The 20,704-nt window shown below is 42.2% G+C and overlaps 1 protein-coding gene across 1 annotated transcript in view; it reads left to right on the forward strand.

Annotated features, from left to right (window-relative positions):
• LOC141073525 (uncharacterized) overlaps positions 1 to 20,704 on the forward strand; it is a 92,576-nt gene that overhangs the window by 17,260 nt on the left and 54,612 nt on the right. The gene's annotated exons all lie outside the window — the stretch shown is intronic.

Genomic DNA, 20,704 nt, shown 5'->3' on the forward strand with positions numbered 1-20,704 from the left:
TGACCTATATTCAAGCAAGACTAGACAAAAAAAACTAAAATCATGTATCATGTTATTCGAAACAGTCAGAAAACTAGCCACATAATGGCAGATCCCAGGCTTCAAACTATATAATTCATAAGTTTATAAGCCCCTCCAGTGTCAGGAATAGATAGTATGTGAACATACAGTATAATTCTTGTGTTTTTCTCCTATAGGGACTGCCCTAGTTTGGTAATGTAACTGCTGTTAATTAGTAGTGCAGACAAATTATCCTAGACTAAACTCAGTCTTCAGACGGCCCAATATGTACCACTCAGGGAAAACTTACCTGCTCCAAAGATCATTAGCAGCTTCTAACTAATGGCCATGCTGCTGTCTGTCAGGGAATGAGTGCAATATCGGTATAAAGACTAGGGATATGTGCAATCATAATGTCTGGGAGATCTGTGCCATTATTTAGTATGAATATGGAAATTATCTCTGAAAGGTAAGTGTTCCCTGAGCGGTATATACGATATTTTCACATACTATCTATTCCTGACACTGGAGTGACTTATAAACTTAGCCATTAATTAATTTTTCCATTAATTGTGCCACATCATATAAGGTCAAAAGACCAAACAGCCACTTAGCATAGACAGTATTCAATACAATGAACAGCTGAATAGATGACAGCTAAGTAATCCCAAAAGTCAATAGCAAGAGGTGTGAATAGTAAAGGGAAAGCAGTGCATCTAATTAACTGATTATACCGTGCCATGTAAGGTAATATGTTGTGAGTTCATTTTCCCCTTCATCACTGAGGCCCGAGGAATTCCCTCTTCTGGTAAGGAGAGGTAGTGAATCTGATTATCAGACACCTGAGATTAATGATGATGACTGGCTGAGTGGAGTCACAGACTGGATATAAGGCTGCATATGCCCATTCCTCCCTGCGGGTGATTTCTCTGTGGTATCCTTGGAGTCCAATCTGAATTCCTGCTCTGCTAAAGCTAAGTTTTCCTCCTGGCCTTTTGCATTTGTGCCTTGCTTTGTTTTTTCTGGATTTCAGCCATTCCCTTCTGGGGTGAGCTGAACTCCTTAGCTCTGTCTTCTGAAAATACCAGAGTGCTGATTTAGTTTTGAAGCTTAGTTGCTTCAGGGTCTTTTTTCATTTCAGCTTGCTGGCCTATGTTTTTGATAGGGTTTTTTGCCGATTGCAGACAGCAGCTTTCCTTTCCTTTTCTGTTTAGATTAGATTGGGCCCCAACGTTTGCTCAGCCTATCTTTCTATCTGTGTGAGTGTTTTTTCATCTTGCTTCACCGTCATTATATGTTGGGGGCTGCCTTTTACTTTGGGGTCTGCTCTGGAGCAGTTTAGATTTCCCTTTCTATCTTTAGGCTATATAGTCCTCCGGCTGTGTTCGAGGGGTCTAGGGCACCGTAGGTACCCCCCACGGCTACTGCTAGTTGTGTTGATAGGTTCAGGGGTCTGCAATCGGATAGTTGCCAGCTCCTCTGGTTTTCTGGACGTAGCTTCTATTTTTTGTGTCTGCCTCCTACAGTCACTCAATCATAACAGAATCACCCGCCTGACCGCAGATCCTAGGGTACTCAATAGCAGGAAAGAATTGCAAAAAAAAAAGTGTATTTTTTCCTCTATATCTCTGAGGCCGTAGGGGGAATTTTTTTTTCTCTCAATGGAGATAAAGCAATTGTCTGATCGTGTGGAGCAGCTCGCTGCGGAAGTGCGGGGAATTTCCGCCTACCTTGCTCATTCACATGCTGCTGAACCAAAGATTCCTACACCTGATGTATTTTGTGGTGATCGGTCTAAATTTTTGAATTTCAAAAATAATTGTAAATTATTTTTTGCCTTGAAGCCTAACTCGTCAGGGAGCTCCGCGCAGCAGGTTAAAATTGTCATCTCTTTGCTGCGTGGCGATCCCCAGGAATGGGCGCTTTCTTTGAAACCAGATGATCCTATTCTGACTAATGTGAACGCATTTTTTCAAGCCTTGGGCTTGTATGACGAACCTAATGCCATTGATCAGGCTGAAAAGACCCTGCTGGCATTGAATCAGGGTCGAGATTCTGCAGAATTGTACTGTCAAAAATTCCGAAAGTGGGTGGTACTTACTACTTGGAATGATAATGCCTTGGCTGCTCTCTTTCGGAAGGGTTTGTCAGAAGCCGTAAAAGATACTGTGGTGGGATTTCCTGTTCCCTCTGGTCTTGACGATTCTATGTCATTAGCCAGTCAGGTTGATCGGCGTTTGCGTGAACGCAAAACTGCACGAGAGGTGTTGCCACCTGTTGAACAAATGACTGAACCTATGCAATGTGATAGAGTTTTGTCCAGAGAGCAGCGTCAGGAGTTCAGAAGGCGTAATAAGTTGTGCTTTTTCTGTGGAGATGCCTCGCATATTATTTCTGTCTGTCCTAAACGAGAGAAACGCTTTGCACACACGTTTTCTGTTGGTGGTGTTCAACCTAAGTTTCTTCTGGCTATTACTCTGATCTGCTCCCTGTCCACATTTTCCGCCAAGGCATTTGTGGATTCGGGAGCAGCTCTAAACCTAATGGACTTGGATTTTGCTAAACGTTGTGGATTTCCTATGACACCTCTGCGGACGCCTATCCCTTTGAGGGGGATTGATGCTACTCCTTTGGTTAACGATAAACCTCAGTTTTGGACCCAGGTGGTGATGCGGGTCGCCCCAGACCATCAAGAAAATTGCAGATTTTTGGTGTTGCATAATCTGCATGATACCATTGTTCTGGGGTTTCCCTGGTTACAAATCCATAATCCAGTTCTGGATTGGAAATCTTTGTCTGTGGTGAGTTGGGGTTGTCGGTGTGCCCTTAGTGATGCTCCTGTTTTCTCCACCTCTCCCCAGTCACATGATGTTCCTGACTATTTGGCTGACTTTTATGATGTATTTAGTGAGAATGAGTCTGCGTCTTTGCCTCCTCATAGGAGTTATGACTGTGCTATTGAGCTGAACCCGGGGTGTAAATTCCCCAAGGTTCGGCTTTTCAACTTATCTGTACCCGAGCACGAGGCTATGCGATCCTATATTGAGGAGGCATTGGAGAAGGGTCATATTAGACCATCCTCTTCACCCTTAGGTGCTGGGGTTTTTTTGTAGCCAAAAAGGATGGATCATTAAGACCTTGTATTGATTATCGTGCCCTCAACAAGATTACTGTTAAATATCAGTATCCGTTACCCCTGATTTCGGATCTATTCTCTAGAGTTAAAGGTGCTTGCTGGTTTACCAAGCTTGACCTCAGGGGGCGTATAATCTTATTCGCATTAAGCATGGGGATGAATGGAAGACAGCGTTCAATACACCGGAGGGACATTTTGAGTACCTGGTGATGCCTTTTGGGCTCACTAATGCCCCTTCTGTCTTCCAGTGCTTCATGAACGATATTTTCCGAGATTTTGTGGATAAATTTTTGATTATCTATCTGGATGATATTTTGATCTTCTCCAAGGATTGGGATTCTCATGTGGAACATGTTCGGACTGTGTACCGGATCTTGAGGGAGAATTCCCTGTATGTCAAGGGATCTAAATGCCTTTTTGGAGTACAGAGGATTTCATTTTTGGGATTTATTTTGTCTCCGTCAACTATTGAAATGGATCCAGTCAAGGTACAGGCCATTTATGATTGGGTTCAGCCCACTTCTTTGAAGGCCCTCCAGAAATTTTTGGGTTTTGCTAATTTTTATCGGAAATTTATAGCAAAATTTTCTAGTATTGCCAAGCCATTGACTGATTTGACTAAGAAGGGTGCTGATGTGTTAAATTGGTCTCCGGAGGCTGTTTCTTCCTTTCAGGAGTTGAAGCGAAGATTCACCTCCGCCCCGGTTTTGCGGCAACCTCATGTCTCACTTCCGTTCCATGTAGAGGTGGATGCTTCTGAGATTGGTGCAGTCGCTGTTTTGTCCCAAAAGGATCCTGTAACATCTAAAATGAATCCCTGTGCTTTCTTTTCCCGAAAGTTCTCTCCATCTGAACGTAACTACGACGTGGGGAATGGGGAACTGTTGGCCATGAAATGGGCATTTGAGGAGTGGAGACATTGGTTGGAGGGAGCTAAGCATCAAGTCGTGGTCCTCACCGACCATAAGAATTTGATTTATCTAGAGTCGGCTAAGCGCTTGAACCCTAGACAGGCTAGGTGGGCCTTTGTTTTTTACACGTTTTGATTTTGTGGTTTCTTTTCTTCCTGGAACTAAGAATGTCAAGGCAGACGCACTCTCTAGGAGTTTCTTTGCTGATTCTCCTGTGGTGACCAAACCTGCTACCATCTTAGGTGAAGGGGTAGTTCTTTCTGCCATCTCGCCCGATTTGAGACGTGCTCTGGAAGAATTCCAGAGAGACAAGCCTGAGCATTGTCCCAGTGGAAAGTTGTATGTTCCTAACCAGTGGAAGAAGAGAGTGATGTCTGAAGTTCATTGCTCTGCTTTGGCTGGTCATCCAGGTATTTTTGGTACTAGAGATCTTGTGAGTCGGTCTTTTTGGTGGCCCTCCTTGTCTCGTGATGTCAGGAATTTTGTGCAGTCCTGTGGGACGTGCTCCCGGTCTAAATCATGCTCCCGCTCTAGTGGGTTGTTGATGCCTTTGCCTGTCCCCAAGAGGCTATGGACCCATATTTCAATGGATTTCATCTCCGATATGCCTGTCTCTCAAAGGATGACTGTTATTTGGGTGATTTGTGATAGGTTCTCTAAGATGGTTCATCTTGTACCACTCCCTAAGTTGCCGTCTTCCTCTGAGTTGGTGCCCCTGTTTTTGCAACAGGTGGTTCGCTTGCACGGGATTCCTGAGAACATTGTGTCTGACAAAGGAGTTCAGTTTGTGTCTAGATTTTGGAGAACTTTCTGTTCCAAGCTGGGAATTCAGTTGTCCTTCTCCTCTGCCTTTCACCCTCAGACCAATGGGCAGACAGAGAGAACAAACCAGACCTTGGAGTCATATTTGAGATGTTTTATTTCCGCTGATCAGGATGATTGGGTTTCATTTTTACCCTTGGCCGAATTTGCTTTAAATAACAGAGCTAGTTCTGCCACTTTGATGTCACCTTTTTTTTGTAACTTTGGGTTTCATCCTCGATTTTCTTCAGGGCAGGTGGAGCCGTCTGCCTGCCCAGGGGTTGACACTGTGGTGGAGAGAATGCACCAGATCTGGGACCAAGTGGTGGATAAGTTATCTCTCTCCCAGGAAAAGGCCCAGCGGTTTTCCAACCGACATAGGACCATTGGTCCCCAGTTTAAGGTTGGTGATTTGGTGTGGTTATCATCAAAAAATATTGCTATGAAGGTGGCTTCTCCTAAGTTTAAGCCTAAATTTATTGGACTTACAAGATTTTGGAGATTATTAATCCGGTCTCTTTTCGTTTGGCTCTTCCTGTCACATTTAAAATCCATAATGTGTTTCATAAGTCCTTGTTAAAGAGATTTGTTGAACCTGTTGTTCCGGGAGTGGCACCTCCAGACCCTGTATTGGTTGAAGGTAACATTGAATATGAGGTAGAGAAAGTACTGGATTCTCGTCTGGCTAGACGGAGACTCCAGTATTTGGTTAAGTGGAAGGGTTATGGTCAGGAGGATAATTCCTGGGTCTCTGCCTCTGATGTTCATGCTAAAAGACTGGTGCGTGCCTTTCATCAGGCACACCCTGATCGCCCTGGTGGCATGGTTGAGGGTTCGGTGACCCCTCCTCAAGGGGGAGGTACTGTTGTGAGTTCATTTTCCCCTTCATCACTGAGGCCCGAGGAATTCCCTCTTCTGGTAAGGAGAGGTAGTGAGTCTGATTATCAGACACCTGAGATTAATGATGATGACTGGCTGAGTGGAGTCACAGACTGGATATAAGGCTGCATACGCCCATTCCTCCCTGCGGGTGATTTCTCTGTGGTATCCTTGGAGTCCAGTCTGAATTCCTGCTCTGCTAAAGCTAAGTTTTCCTCCTGGCCTTTTGCATTTGTGCCTTGCTTTGTTTTTTCTGGATTTCAGCCATTCCTTTCTTGGGTGAGCTGAACTCCTTAGCTCTGTCTTCTGAAAATACCAGAGTGCTGATTTAGTTTTGAAGCTTAGTTGCTTCAGGGTCTTTTTTCATTTCAGCTTGCTGGCCTATGTTTTTGATAGCCAGAGAATATGGGAAGCAAGATGTGCCACAGTCCGCGCTGCTGAATCCACAAAATCACCTGGGATGCAAGATGTAGTAACAAAGTACTGCTTTATTCCTTCCTACGCGTTTCGGCGCCCTTCCTGGCACCTTCCTCAGGGATATCAAGGTGCCAGGAAGGGCGCCGAAACGCGTAGGAAGGAATAAAGCAGTACTTTGTTACTACATCTTGCATCCCAGGTGATTTTGTGGATTCAGCAGCGCGGACTGTGGCACATCTTGCTTCCCATATTCTCTGGCAGTTTTTCCACTTTGGAGTGGTCGGTGGAGGTCCTGCAGCAGCTGATACTGTGTTATGTCTTCAAGCCAGTTGTGGGTCACACAACCGGAATAGGTGAGTGGAACTGCATTACACCACTCACATCGTAGTGTCACTAGTGATAGGGCACTATTGCACCTCTTGTTCCCCCACCCTTTTTGTATTGATATGTTTTTGATAGGGTTTTTTGCCGATTGCAGACAGCAGCTTTCCTTTCCTTTCCTGTTTAGATTAGATTGGGCCCCAACGTTTGCTCAGCCTATCTTTCTATCTGTGTCAGTGTTTTTTCATCTTGCTTCACCGTCATTATATGTTGGGGGCTGCCTTTTACTTTGGGGTCTGCTCTGGGGCAGTTTAGATTTCCCTTTCTATCTTTAGGCTATATAGTCCTCCGGCTGTGTTCGAGGGGTCTAGGGCACCGTAGGTACCCCCCACGGCTACTGCTAGTTGTGTTGATAGGTTCAGGGGTCTGCAATCGGATAGTTGCCAGCTCCTCTGGTTTTCTGGACGTAGCTTCTATTTTTTGTGTCTGCCTCCTACGGTCACTCAATCATAACAGTAATAGACCAAAATGTCACTAATTCTAAACAGTATGTATACTATAATCAGCTGTCTGAGTGAACGCTAAATAATCCCAAATGTCGATAATAAAAGTAATAAGTAGTAAAGGGAGAGCGATTCACCTGATGCAGAGTTGTGACACCCTTCCTGACACCCCAACACGTGTTTCACCTCTCGGCTTCTTCCTATATATAAATTTTCTCTGAACTCATTCCTCATGTTTGGCCTCATTAAAATAAAACACTCATACTCCGCTGGCGTGCCGGCTCCACTTCAGCGGTGTGGAGACTCACTGTCCCGGGGCTTATGTGAGGTTCTCACATCACACGAGCCCTGCACCCAATCAGCGGCAGCTTCACTGTTCCTTCCTTCGGACGTATTGAACATCAGCAGGAAGCCAGGGCTGCGTCTGTTCTCTGACAGCCTCATGATGCTTGATTTGTCCGAAGGTGGGGACAGTGACGTCAGCGCTGATTGGGCACAGGGCTCACATGACGTAACAACCTCAAAAGAGCCCCAAGAACACAAGTACCGACACCACTGAAACGGAGCCAGCATGGGAGGTTTGTGTAGGTGCTTTTATTTTAACAGGACCAAACATGAGGAATGAGAAGGGGTTGTCCAACTATTTGTCAACCTTTTTATCAAAAATCCCACACAGAGAAAAGTCATTATTATACCGAGAGTGCGAGAAATGAATTACAGGAAAATCGTATTTTGTGGGCCATCAACTCAGACGAGGAGAACCTATATATATTATTCACAAATTGTACAAAAACATGATGCACGCAGCGTGCGTTCAAGGATGGAATATTATATGGGAGTTTTATAGGATAAATTAAAGGTGAGAATATTATACGGGAGTTTTATACCATAAATTCAAGGATAGAATATTATATGGGAGTTTTATAGGATAAATTCAAGGTGAGAATATTATACGGGAGTTTTATAGAATAAATTCAAGGTGAGAATATTATATGGGAGTTTTATAGAATAAATTCAAGGTGAGAATATTATATGGGTGTTTTATAGGATAAATTCAAGGTGAGAATATTATATGGGAGTTTTATAGAATAAATTCAAGGTGAGAATATTATATGGGAGTTTTATAGGATAAATTCAAGGTGAGAATATTATATGGGAGTTTTATAGGATAAACCAAATATCAACAGAAAATAAACGACCAAAACAAAAATTTATCAGTAAAAATAACTCATCTTTATTAGGTAAACTATAAAAAAAATTGCACCATTTTCCGATACCCGTCGCATCTCCATTTTTCATGATCTTGGGTTGGGTGAGGGCTTATTTTTTGTGTGCAGAGCTGACGTTTTTAATGATACCATTTTGGTGCAGAGTTGATCTTCTGATCACCCGTTATTGCATTTTAATGCAATGTTGCAGCGACCAAAAAGCTTAATTCTGGCGTTTTGACTTTTTTCTCATTACACCATTTAGCGATCGGGTTAATTCTTTTTTATATTGATAGATCGGCCGATTCTGAACGCGGTGATACCAAATTAGTGTATGTTTAATTTTTTTTATTTTATTTTGAATGGGGAGAAAGAGGGGTGATTTGAACTTTTATATTTTTTTTTTAATAGTTTTAAAAATCTTTTTTTTTTCTACTTTTGGCATTGTGAAGACATACAGCATTGTAACTTAATTAACCAGATGACTATTTTTAGCAAACAAAGAATAATAGAATGTTACCTGTATGTTGGCTTACAAATTTAAGTGCTGATTTCTGGTTGGTCAAGAAAACGGACTTTTGTTTGTGTAAGTCGGTAATATTGACTTTTATTGTGTGCTTATCCTTGATCACTAGTGATGTTTGCAGATATGCTAATTATACATTGTGTTATGGAGCCAGTTTGTTGACCTCTAAAGCAGAGAGGGAAAAGCTATGCAAATAGTTTAAATAAATAAATAAAAATGCCTTTGACAAATATCTGCATTTTAAATATTAGGAAATTAGCATAATAATTCAATAGCAGACACAAATAGATGGACAATAAGGTTCTGATTGTACAGAAACCCCTTGTTATCCATGCGGTGTGCGGTTTCCGCACTTCATTGTCCACTTCCCCCCACTTGTATCTGGATTTGTCTTAATAAAAATTATTGATTTTACTTTGGACTTAAAATCACCTTTTTGGAGCTTTGCTCAAATAGTTTAAATAATCAAGTAATGCTACTTGATCTCATCTCCATTCTTAACCTTTATGTAAATACTGAATGAGGGACACTTGTTTAGTATAAAAATAGGTTACGTGCCTCTGTATAAAGAGACAGAGAGAGAAACAGCCAGAGAGATTCTGCCAAGACATCTATACATCCTAAAAGGACCAGATACAGGACAGAAGACATTTCACATCATGGCTCCATCACGAGGGACACGGATCTATCATTCTACAGGAAACAACCTAGGGGTTTTCAGCCTCAGTTGGAAAAATACAGATCTTCTCCATTGACCATCGCTGAAACATGGATACGTTTCGAGAAGCCAGGTTGTGATCCTCAGATCAACTGGCCTTGTACCTTGTATGGACTCAATGGACTGTCATCTTCCTATGCTTGTCGTTACCTCCTTTCTGTGTGTGTGCCACAGATGGGGTAGCGACCCTGGAAGATTTGAAGTCACAGCAGAAGGGTGAGACTGTAATATGCACCATCTGGGTATTTTGCTGGGACTGTTCTGTGTGCTACCTGCCTGTTTTGTGGTACAATAAAGCATTGCCACAGTGTTTTACCCTCACCCTGTGTTGTCTGAGTAGAGTTTTGCCCATCTTAAAAGGAGAGTGGGAGTTTGGCGGACGATCCCTGGTTCATGTGATTTCAGCTAGCGGGCAGCGCTCATAGCAATCCAACAATGACAACTATAGAGGTCTGCTAGTGACCTCTGGTTTTCATACCAACCCATCGGTGACCCGTGATCATGTGACGCGGTCACTGATGGGCTTGATTCCGGTGCTGTCTGGAAGTGTGAGTTAAATGCCGCTGTCAAAGGCTGTTAGGGGCACATGTCAGCTGTTCAAAACAACTGACATGTGCCAGAAAAGATGTGTTCTCACCGCCGGAGCCCACATCAAAGGGAGAGAGTCCGATATCGGCGTACATTTACGCCTGATGTCGGAAAGGGGTTCAAGGAGTTTGTTTTTACAGAGACAGAAGTGGCAATCAATCATGTATAGAAAAATAGGCTGAAAGCCTCAGCCAGCTCACCGACAGCCACAGGTGCACAGAACGTTGTCTTGACAGGGCGTGGAGTATCCAAGAAAAATAAAAGGGTGTTCCAGCTCCTTAAAATTGAAAACTTTATTAATCCATTAAAATAAATTTAGTTGGCACAAATTCTCAAATTAAGTGGACATACTGTATGTCAAGCTTTTTCACAGCTAAACCATGTAACACAGCAAAAGATACATATAGTGTTTTCAGACCAATCAAATCTATTAGAGATGTCAGGTGACAGAATACTAAGGTCCTGATAGGTTAAAACTGATAATTAAGCAAACAGCCTGAAACAGTGTAACAAAATGCTGTGAAGATGAAATATAAAACTAGACTAATGCATGCAGAATAAAATAAAACAAGTGTTAAGAGTTCACCATTAATAATGAAACAGGATTTTGTTTCTTCTATTTGGGCCAGTAGGAAATCTAGTTCCTAAGTTATAGATCCAAAAAGCCTCGCGCCTGAGGAGACGTCTTTTGACCTCTCCCCCACGGCGGGGATTCCTGACCCGTTCTGTGCCCGTTATTGTGAGGGAGGATGTGTTACAGGCATGATGCATTATAGAATGTTTTGCACCCATAGAGACATTACGATTCCTGATCCTAGTGTTACTTATGTCTCTAATATGCTCAGATGTGCGAGGTTTTCATTTTCTTGTAGTGCGGCCTGTATACAGTAAGCGGCAGCTTGTACATTCAGCTTTATCGACAACATTGTGAGTGTTACAATGAATAAATTGGTTAATATGATGGGTCTGAGAATTATTGTAATTATTGAGCGTCTTGCTAGTTTGGGCATATTTCCATGTATTGCATTTAGATGCGCCACATTTATAAAAGCCTTTACAGCTTAGCCAAGTTTTAGATAAAGATTTGCACTGAAATATTCCTGGTGGGATGACACCTCCAATGCTGGGGGCTCTTCTAGCTACTGTATTCACACCCAAATTCAAGATCTCGTTCAAAGTTTGATCCTCATATAATAGGGCAAACATTTATTAATAATTTCTGTAATTTTATTGAACTGAGGACTATATCTTACACCCACATAAGGTTTTTGTATTCCTTTCTCTCCCTAGCCTTGCGTGTCATTTCAAATTTGGGTTCAGTTACATTTTCTCTTTTTTTCCCTTTTTAAAGACCACTCAGGATAATTTTTTTTCAATTTTTGGTGTCAATTGAGAAATTCTGAATCCATGTCTGTTTTGTTGCTACAGTTCCTTTTCAATCTGATATATTCTCCCACTGGGTTGGATTTTATTGTGTGCTTCGGATGACTGCTATGGACATGTAGGATAGTGTTCCCACTCAGTGGAAATTGGCTGACCTACTTTACCTTGAAGATCTAAATCCTAAAAAGAAATATAATGACTATCTTGTCTATGTGTAAAGTGAATATTATAATCATTGGAATTGATATATTTGATGATTTCCGGTATGGCAGACAGATCAGCCCCCCCTTATAATGAGGATATCATCGATGTATCTGCCATACTAAATCAACTCTTGAGAAAAGGGATTCCGAATAGAATAAATGTATTCCGACTCCCAATATGCTCTGGTGAGATTAGCGAATGACGGGGAATATTTTGCTCCCATAGAAACGCCTGTTTTTGTAAGTACACATCACTGTCAAAAGAAAACAAATTATGCATTAGAGAAAAAGAACCTGTAATAAAACATTAGTAAGATCTTCTGAGTAGTTACCGGAGTTTTTCAGATGAAAATGAAGAGCTCATATAGCTAGTTCATGAGGAATACAAGTGTACAGTGACACAACGTCACAAGATAGCCATGAAACTGGCTACGTCAATGGTGCCGTCAGCAACGATTTGGATTTCTGGATCACGGAGTGAATTACTTATACGATGGACTACTTGCTAGAGATGGGGTGCACCTTACGAAGACTGGAAAGCATGTATTTGGAAGTCGCCTTGCTACACTTGTAAGGAGAGCTTTAAACTAGAACAACATGGGAAGGGAAGCAAAAGACCAGAAAAAGCCTTACACCTGACAAATGGTATTGAGAACTCTGCTATTAGAAGTGGAAAGGAAGAACAAAGACAAAAGAATCTAATTAATAAAAATATTGGAGAAAGAGAAACCAATCACAAACTAAAATGTTTCTATACTAATGCACAAAGCATGGGCAACAAACAAGGAGAATTGGAACTACTAACACAGGAAAAGAAATATGATGTCATTGGAATCACTGAGACTTGGTGGGACGATACACATGATTGGAATACAAGACTAGAAGGATACAACTTATTTGCAAGAAACAGACTTGATAAACGAGGAGGGGGTGTCGCATTGTATGTTAGAAATGCGTATATCTGCACAGAGATTGAAGCTTCAGTGACTGGGAGTTCTGTGGAAACTGTTTGGGTAAGAATACAAGGACAGAACAATGGAAAGGACACCATTGTAGGCATTTACTACAGGCCACCTGTGCAAGCTGAAGATATGGATGAACTCTTTATGCATCAAATGGCCAAGTTCTCCAAAAAATATGACATAGTTGTCATGGGAGATTTCAACTATCCAGACATTTGTTGGGAATCTTTCTCAGGCAAAACTAACAGGTCAAGGAAATTCTTATCCTCTCTTGCTGACAACTTTATCTTCCAAAAGGTAGGGGAGAAAACAAGGGGAACTGCTACCTTGGATCTAATCCTTATAAACAGGGAGGAAATGGTTGAGGAGGTAAAAGTGGCTGGGACCTTAGGAGGTAGCGACCATGCTATTTTAGAATTTTGGATAACTAGAGGCGGAAGACCTGTGAAGACTCAGACGTCAAGGTTAGATTTCAGAAAGGCAGATTTTAAGGGATTCAGAAAGAGAATTGGAGGGATCCAATGGCTGGATATCCTTAAAGACAAAAATGTCCAGGAAGGATGGGAAATCTTGAAAAATGAAATTCTCAAAGCACAGTTGTTAACAATTCCGAAAAGAGGGAAGAATAGGAAGCATTTAAGGAAACCAGGATGGATGAACACAGAACTTAAGCACATGCTAAAAAGGAAGAAAGAAATGTTTATAAAATGGAAAGAGGGAGGCATATCTAAAGAAGAATATAATGCTGTCTGCAGAACCTGCAGGGCACAAATCAGATTAACTAAAGCTGACAATGAATTGAGGCTTGCAAGAGATGTCAAAAGCAATAATAAAGGATTTTGGGGATATGTCAAAAGTAAAAGAAAAGTCAAAGATGCTATAGGATTTTTACAGGATGAAAATGATGAAATGGTAAGACAGGATGTTGAGAAGGCTGAACTTTTAAATTCCTATTTTGCATCTGTTTTCTCTCAGAAAGGAAATGTAACATCAACTGTTCTTCACTGTCCTATTAAGGGAATAGAAGAATCCAGGATATCTATAAACAGAAAGATAGTGAGGAAACACTTAGCTAACCTAAATGAATTCAAGTCTCCAGGTCCAGATGAATTACACCCCAGAGTACTGAAGGAGGTAGCAGAAGAAATTTTTGAACCCCTCTCCATAATCTTTGAAAATTCTTGGAGAACAGGAGAAGTGCCAGAAGACTGGAGAAGAGCAAATGTTGTTCCTATCTTCAAAAAGGGGAAGAAGGTGGACCCAGGCAACTATAGGCCGGTGAGTCTGACTTCTATACCAGGAAAGATCTTTGAACAAATTATTAAACAACATGTATGTCAATACCTGGATAAGAATGAAGTGATTAAACAGAGTCAGCATGGGTTTGTAACTAATAAGTCTTGTCAGACTAACTTAATTTCCTTCTACGATGGTATCACTGATTGGGTGGATCAAGGAAATGCTGTAGATATAGTATATCTTGACTTCAGCAAAGCATTTGACAAAGTCTCTCATACAATCCTTATTGAAAAAATGACTAAGTATGGAATGGACAAGGCAACTGTTAGGTGGATTCATAACTGGCTTAGTGATCGGACCCAAAGAGTGGTCGTAAATGGCTGCACATCCAGTTGGAAGAATGTCTCAAGTGGGGTACCACAGGGCTCTGTCCTGGGACCTGTATTGTTCAACATCTTTATCAACGATTTAGATGAAGGAATTGAGGGTAAACTGATTAAATTTGCTGATGACACTAAGCTAGGAGGGATAGCTAATACTAGAGAAGAGAGAGAGAGGATTCAAAAAGATTTAAATAAACTGGAGAAGTGGGCAGCAACTAACAGAATGGTTTTTAACAGGGAGAAATGCAAAGTACTATATCTGGGCAATAAAAATGAAAAAAGCATATACAGAATGGGAGGAATAGGGCTAAGTGACAGCACATGTGAAAAAGACTTGGGTATACTAATAGATCACAGACTGAATATGAGTCAACAGTGTGATGCAGCAGCAAAAAAGGCAAATGCAATTCTAGGATGTATTAACAGAAGCATACAGTCTAGATCACGTGAAGTCATTATTTCCCTCTACTCCTCTTTGGTCAGACCTCATCTGGAATATTGTGTCCAGTTATGGGCACCACATTTTAAAAAAGACATCAACAAACTGGAGCAAGTTCAGAAACGAGCGACCAGAATGGTGACCGGTCTGCAAACCCTGTCTTATGAGGAAAGGTTGCAGGATTTGGGAATGTTTAGTTTGCAAAAGAGAAGACTGAGAGGAGACTTAATAGCTGTCTACAAATATCTAAAGGGCTGTCACATTGTAGAAGGATCAACTTTATTCTCATTTGCACAAGGAAAGACTAGAAGCAATGGGATGAAACTGAATGGGAGGAGACACAGATTAGATATTAGAAAAAACTTTTTGACAGTTAGAGTGATCAATGAGTGGAACAGGCTGCCATGAGAAGTGGTGAGTTCTCCTTCAATGGAAGTCTTCAAACAGAGGCTGGACAGACATCTGACCGGGATGATTTAGCGAATCCTGCTTTGAGCAGGGGGTTGGGCCAGATGGCCCAGGAGGTCCCTTCCAACTCTACGATTCTATGATTCTATGATTCTATGAAATATTGAGCCCTTGCTTTAGAAAAAACTCTCAGAACGTCTTTAGAATCTTTTAAGTAGCCTGGTAGTTTTTGTACCAAAGGTTGTAACAAGGAATTGGCCCATTCACAAAGATGTTCATTTATTGATCCAATTCAAGAGACAATGGGTTTCATTGGAGGGAGTCCAGTGCTTTTGTGGACTTTCGGTAAACCATATAAGATCGGGAGGACAGGATTCGGTACAAACAAAAAGTCAGCTTGTTTTTTACTAAGAACACCCAAACTTAATCCTTCAAAAATAATTTTACTAATTTGTTCATTGGACTTTTCAGTTGGATTATTTTTAAGTTTTTCATATGTGGAAGTATCTGATAACAATTCCAACATTTGATTTTTGTAGCCTTCCGAATTCAAGACAACAATCATACCACCTTTATCACTGTTTATAGAGGAAGAGAGAAGACTAGGAAAAGCTGGGGAGTGGAGCTGTGACCAAGCTCACCCCAGAACAGAGTGCTAGAACTGGACACCGGAGTCCGTGGCTGCACGGGTATGTAAAATAATGCGTATTCTTGTAAAATACTTAGGACTAGTTACCAGATAAAAATGTAGTGGTTTATTTGGATTCTTCCATCAAAGAAAAGATTCTTACAGAAAAACATAAAAATAGGTGCATGATTATAAAGAGATTGTCCATTTGTTCATAGCAAAGTTTGTAACCTTCTTTCTCTGGGATCCCACATGGCAAATGGCGTCTGTCTCTGTTCGGCTTCTCACGTAGCAAAGTTACATACCAGCTGTTCGTAATGTCATGGCCCAGCACAGATGACTCCTCGAATGTGTTTCATGGTGATAGGGAAGGAGTGAGCGCCCTCTAGAGTTAGCCATGAATTATATACGTCTCTTAAAGCACGTGATCTCGGTATATATGGAGTTGACCTTTAACATGGGCTAAACTTCCAAGAATAACCTATGTAGTGTCAGCTAAAGCAATGTACAAAACTGAGTGTAATAAGAAATTAACGGATTATTAATATCTAACAATTCCCCCTTTTGAGGGAGACAGACATTAATTGGAACCCTCAAAATATAACAAGATCTTCTTTCTTCTTTTCTTCTTCTTTGACAAAATAATTTAATATCAATAACATCAGATTATTGTTATAAGTACTCAATGACATAATTGATGTGAATTAATGTTATGGTAGGCAGTGAACAATATTCATATAAAATATGTATAATTATACTTCCCTAAATCTAAATTGAAGCATCTCAGGTCCAGTCATCATCATCTGATGTCATCTGGTCTTCATTTTGATGTCTTCTGTCTTCTTCTTGGTTCTTTTAGAAACACAGTTTTTCTATAGCATATAGATGTTGTAGAAATTGTGTTGTATATCAAATCAAAGTCCATAAATTCAAATGTTGATAAGAAAACAAAGTCTATAGATGAAATGCAGCTTTAATATCTGTGCAGTGTCACCTTTAAAAACCTGGGCTTACATTGGCTCGCCTTGGATATTCTGGAATCCTCCATCGGCACTGGTCTTTGAACAGGTGTGACGTCTTTGGTCAGCAAAGCAAGGGTTAAAATGACTCTTCCTTGCTATAGCACCATAACCAGTCCTTTAGTCCTAATGCACAGGACACATGTCAGGGTTGTAGCTTCCTGATAATTACCTTATCGTTCACCAGCTTTTCATTGAAGCTTTACAGGTGATTGGAAACCACTGGAACTTGGTAAGAGCGTGATAATACAGTTCACCTCAGCATCATAGGATCATCGTCCTCTGGTTGTCAGGTTAGACACTTTAATTGTGGTGGATACTGCACTTGTGACTGTCAGTGGTGGATACTGCACTTGTGACTGTCAGTGGTGGATACTGCACTTGTGACTGTCAGTGGTGGATACTGCACTTGTGGCTGTCAGTGGTGGATACTGCACTTGTGACTGTCAGTGGTGGATACTGCACTTGTGGCTGTCAGTGGTGGATACTGCACTTGTGGCTGTCAGTGGTGGATACTGCACTTGTGACTGTCAGTGGTGGATACTGCACTTGTGGCTGTCAGTGGTGGATACTGCACTTGTGGCTGTCAGTGGTGGATACTGCACTTGTGGCTGTCAGTGGTGGATACTGCACTTGTGGCTGTCAGTGGTGGATACTGCACTTGTGGCTGTCAGTGGTGGATTCTGCACTTGTGACTGTCAGTGGTGGATACTGCACTTGTAATTGACACAGTCCATTATTACTCAGAATGTTCTGTCCCCACTTAATGGCGATTAAAGGTATGCAGACATGTAAGTGAGAGAAGTTCCTACCTTTGTGTATCCAATAAGCGAGGCAGACATGACCCTTAGCAGCTTCTCAGATAAGCATACACGCGTTGTGATGAAGAACAATGTTGGTTTATTCCGTAGATAACGATTCAAACATTACACTGAGTCTCTTGCATGGAGCTTGTCTCTGGAGTCGCTACTTGCGGGTCAAAAGACTTTGCTTCCTCAGCTCATGAGGGAGAACAGTTCTCTCAGGTAAGATGTCTGCCGATGACTGAGCAAACAGGAAGAGAAGAGGCTGAAGAGAAGCCCCTCCCCATAGGCTGAACAAGGAAAGACCGAGGAACTAAATGGTCTGGCCAGTAGATGGCAGCAGAGACAAGCGAAAAAACATAAATACATTTCTTTAACTAGAAACATGCATGGAACAGCACACTCCCCGTCTGGAATTCACTATGGGGATTCCACTATTGTCCATAATAATAATAAACCTAAAAGAAAGGGCATGTTAAATGCAACAATTAAAGTTCAAAAAATCAGAAAAACGGCCAAACTTCGGGTGCAGAACGCTCATCCCGTAGTGGCGCTCTCGATAGGCAGTAAGAGGACGAGTTCATGGATTGGCCTCGCAAAGATCGTCGTCTCACCCTTCCTAAAGACCCTCAGCTCCACCTTCCGCACGTTGCCGTCCTGGCTAGGCAGTGTCCTGGTAACAAGTCCCAGAGGCCAGTCAGTCCTTTCAGTGGTCTGGTCTTTCATGAGGACCAGATCTCCTTCCTTGATATTCGGCTTGGGATGTCGCCACTTCCTTCTCCCTTGAAGAATGGTAAGGTATTCCTTCCTCCATCGGTTCCAGAAGTAGTCGGCCAAATATTGGACTCGTTTCCAGTGTCTTTGGTAGGTGTTGGCATGAGTGAAATCTCCGCTGGGAATTACCGCGTTGTCGATCTTCTGAGTAAGAAGGATGTTGGGAGTCAACATGGTTGGTACCTCTGGATCCATTGACACCGGCACAAGGGGTCTCGGGTTGATGATGGCTGAGACTTCGGCTAAAAGAGTCACTAGAGTCTCGTGCGTGAGTCTCGAGGAGTTGACGTCCTTTAGCATGGAGTTCAGGATGTTGCGTGAGATTCCGATCATCCTCTCCCAGGAGCCTCCCATGTGAGAACTGTGAGGAGAATTGAAGATCCAGGTGCAACCCTTGTCTGCCAGCTGGTCTTGGATTGGCTTGGTGTCGATGTTCAGCTCTCTACATGCACCGACGAAGTTGCTGCCGCGGTCGGACCTCAGCTGCTTTACTGGTCCTCTGATGGCGAAGAATCTTCTCAAGGCGTTAATCAGGCAGGAGGTATCCATGGACTCTAACACCTCGATGTGAACGGCTCGGATGCTCAAGCAGGTGAATAGCACAGCCCACCGCTTACTGTCCGCACGGCTGCTACGAGTTCTGCGTGTGGATACCATCCATGGTCCAAAAACGTCTAGGCCCACATACAGTGCCTACAAGTAGTATTCAACCCCCTGCAGATTTAGCAGGTTTGATAAGATGCAAATAAGTTAGAGCCTTCAAACTTCACACAAGAGCAGGATTTATTAACAGATGCATAAATCTTACAAACCAAAAAGTTATGTTGCTCAGGTAAATTTTAATAAATTTTAAACATACAAGTGTGGGTCAATTATTATTCAACCCCTAGGTTTAATATTTTGTGGAATAACCCTTGTTTGCAATTACAGCTAATAATCGTCTTTTATAAGACCTGATCAGGCCGGCACAGGTCTCTGGAGTTATCTTGGCCCACTCCTCCATGCAGATCTTCTCCAAGTTATCTAGGTTCTTTGGGTGTCTCATGTGGACTTTAATCTTGAGCTCCTTCCACAAGTTTTCAATTGGGTTAAGGTCAGGAGACTGACTAGGCCACTCCAACACCTTGATTTTTTTCCTCTTGAACCAGGCCTTGGTTTTCTTGGCTGTGTGCTTTGGGTCGTTGTCTTGTTGAAAGATGAAATGACGACCCATCTTAAGATCCTTGATGGAGGTGCGGAGGTTCTTGGCCAAAATCTCCAGGTAGGCCGTGCTATCCATCTTCCCATGGATGCGGACCAGATGGCCAGGCCCCTTGGCTGAGAAACAGCCCCACAGCATGATGCTGCCACCACCATGCTTGACTGTAGGGATGGTATTCTTGGGGTCGTATGCAGTGCCATCCAGTCTCCAAACGTCACGTGTGTGGTTGGCACCAAAGATCTCGATCTTGGTCTCATCAGACCAGAGAACCTTGAACCAGTCTGTCTCAGAGTCCTCCAAGTGATCATGAGCAAACTGTAGAGGAGCCTTGAAATGACGCTTTGAAAGTAAAGGTACCTTACGGGCTCGTCTGGAACGGAGACCATTGCGGTGGAGTACGTTACTTATGGTATTGACTGAAACCAATGTCCCCACTGCCATGAGATCTTCCCGGAGCTCCTTCCTTGTTGTCCTTGGGTTAGCCTTGACTCTTCGGACAAGTCTGGCCTCGGCACGGGAGGAAACTTTCAAAGGCTCTCTAGGCCGTGGAAGGCTAACAGTAGTTCCATAAGCCTTCCACTTCCGGATGATGCTCCCAACAGTGGAGACAGGTAGGCCCAACTCCTTGGAAAGGGTTTTGTACCCCTTGCCAGCCTTGTGACCCTCCACGATCTTGTCTCTGATGGCCTTGGAATGCTCCTTTGTCTTTCCCATGTTGACCATGTATGAGTGCTGTTCACAAGTTTGGGGAGGGTCTTAAATAGTCAGAAAAGGCTGGAAAAAGAGATAATTAATCCAAACATGTGAAGCTCATTGTTCTTTGTGCCTGAAATACTTCTTAATACTTTAGGGGAACCAAACAGAATTCTGGTGGTTTGAGGGGTTGAATAATAAATGACCCTCTGAATAAACTTTTCACAATTTACAAAAAAATTAAACAAAGAAATAACATTCTTTTTTGCTGCAGTGCATTTCACACTTCCAGGCTGATCTACAGTCCAAATGTCACAATGCCAAGTTAATTCCGAATGTGTAAACCTGCTAAATCTACAGGGGGTTGAATACTACTTGTAGGCACTGTAGGTGAAAGGTGGTTCCATGGAAAGTCTATCTGTAGGTAGGTCGGCCATTTGTTGGCACAGTTGCTTTCCTCTCACTTTGCGACAGTGCACACAATCGTGAAGTATTTGTGCTACACGTCTCTTCATCCCGACAATCCAGAGGCCTGCAGACCGTAGAGTGCCCTCTGTAATT

Source organism: Dendrobates tinctorius, unplaced genomic scaffold, assembly GCF_039654945.1.
Source record: "Dendrobates tinctorius isolate UK_male_01 unplaced genomic scaffold, ASM3965494v1 ptg000305l, whole genome shotgun sequence".
Taxonomy (NCBI): Eukaryota; Metazoa; Chordata; class Amphibia; order Anura; family Dendrobatidae; genus Dendrobates; species Dendrobates tinctorius.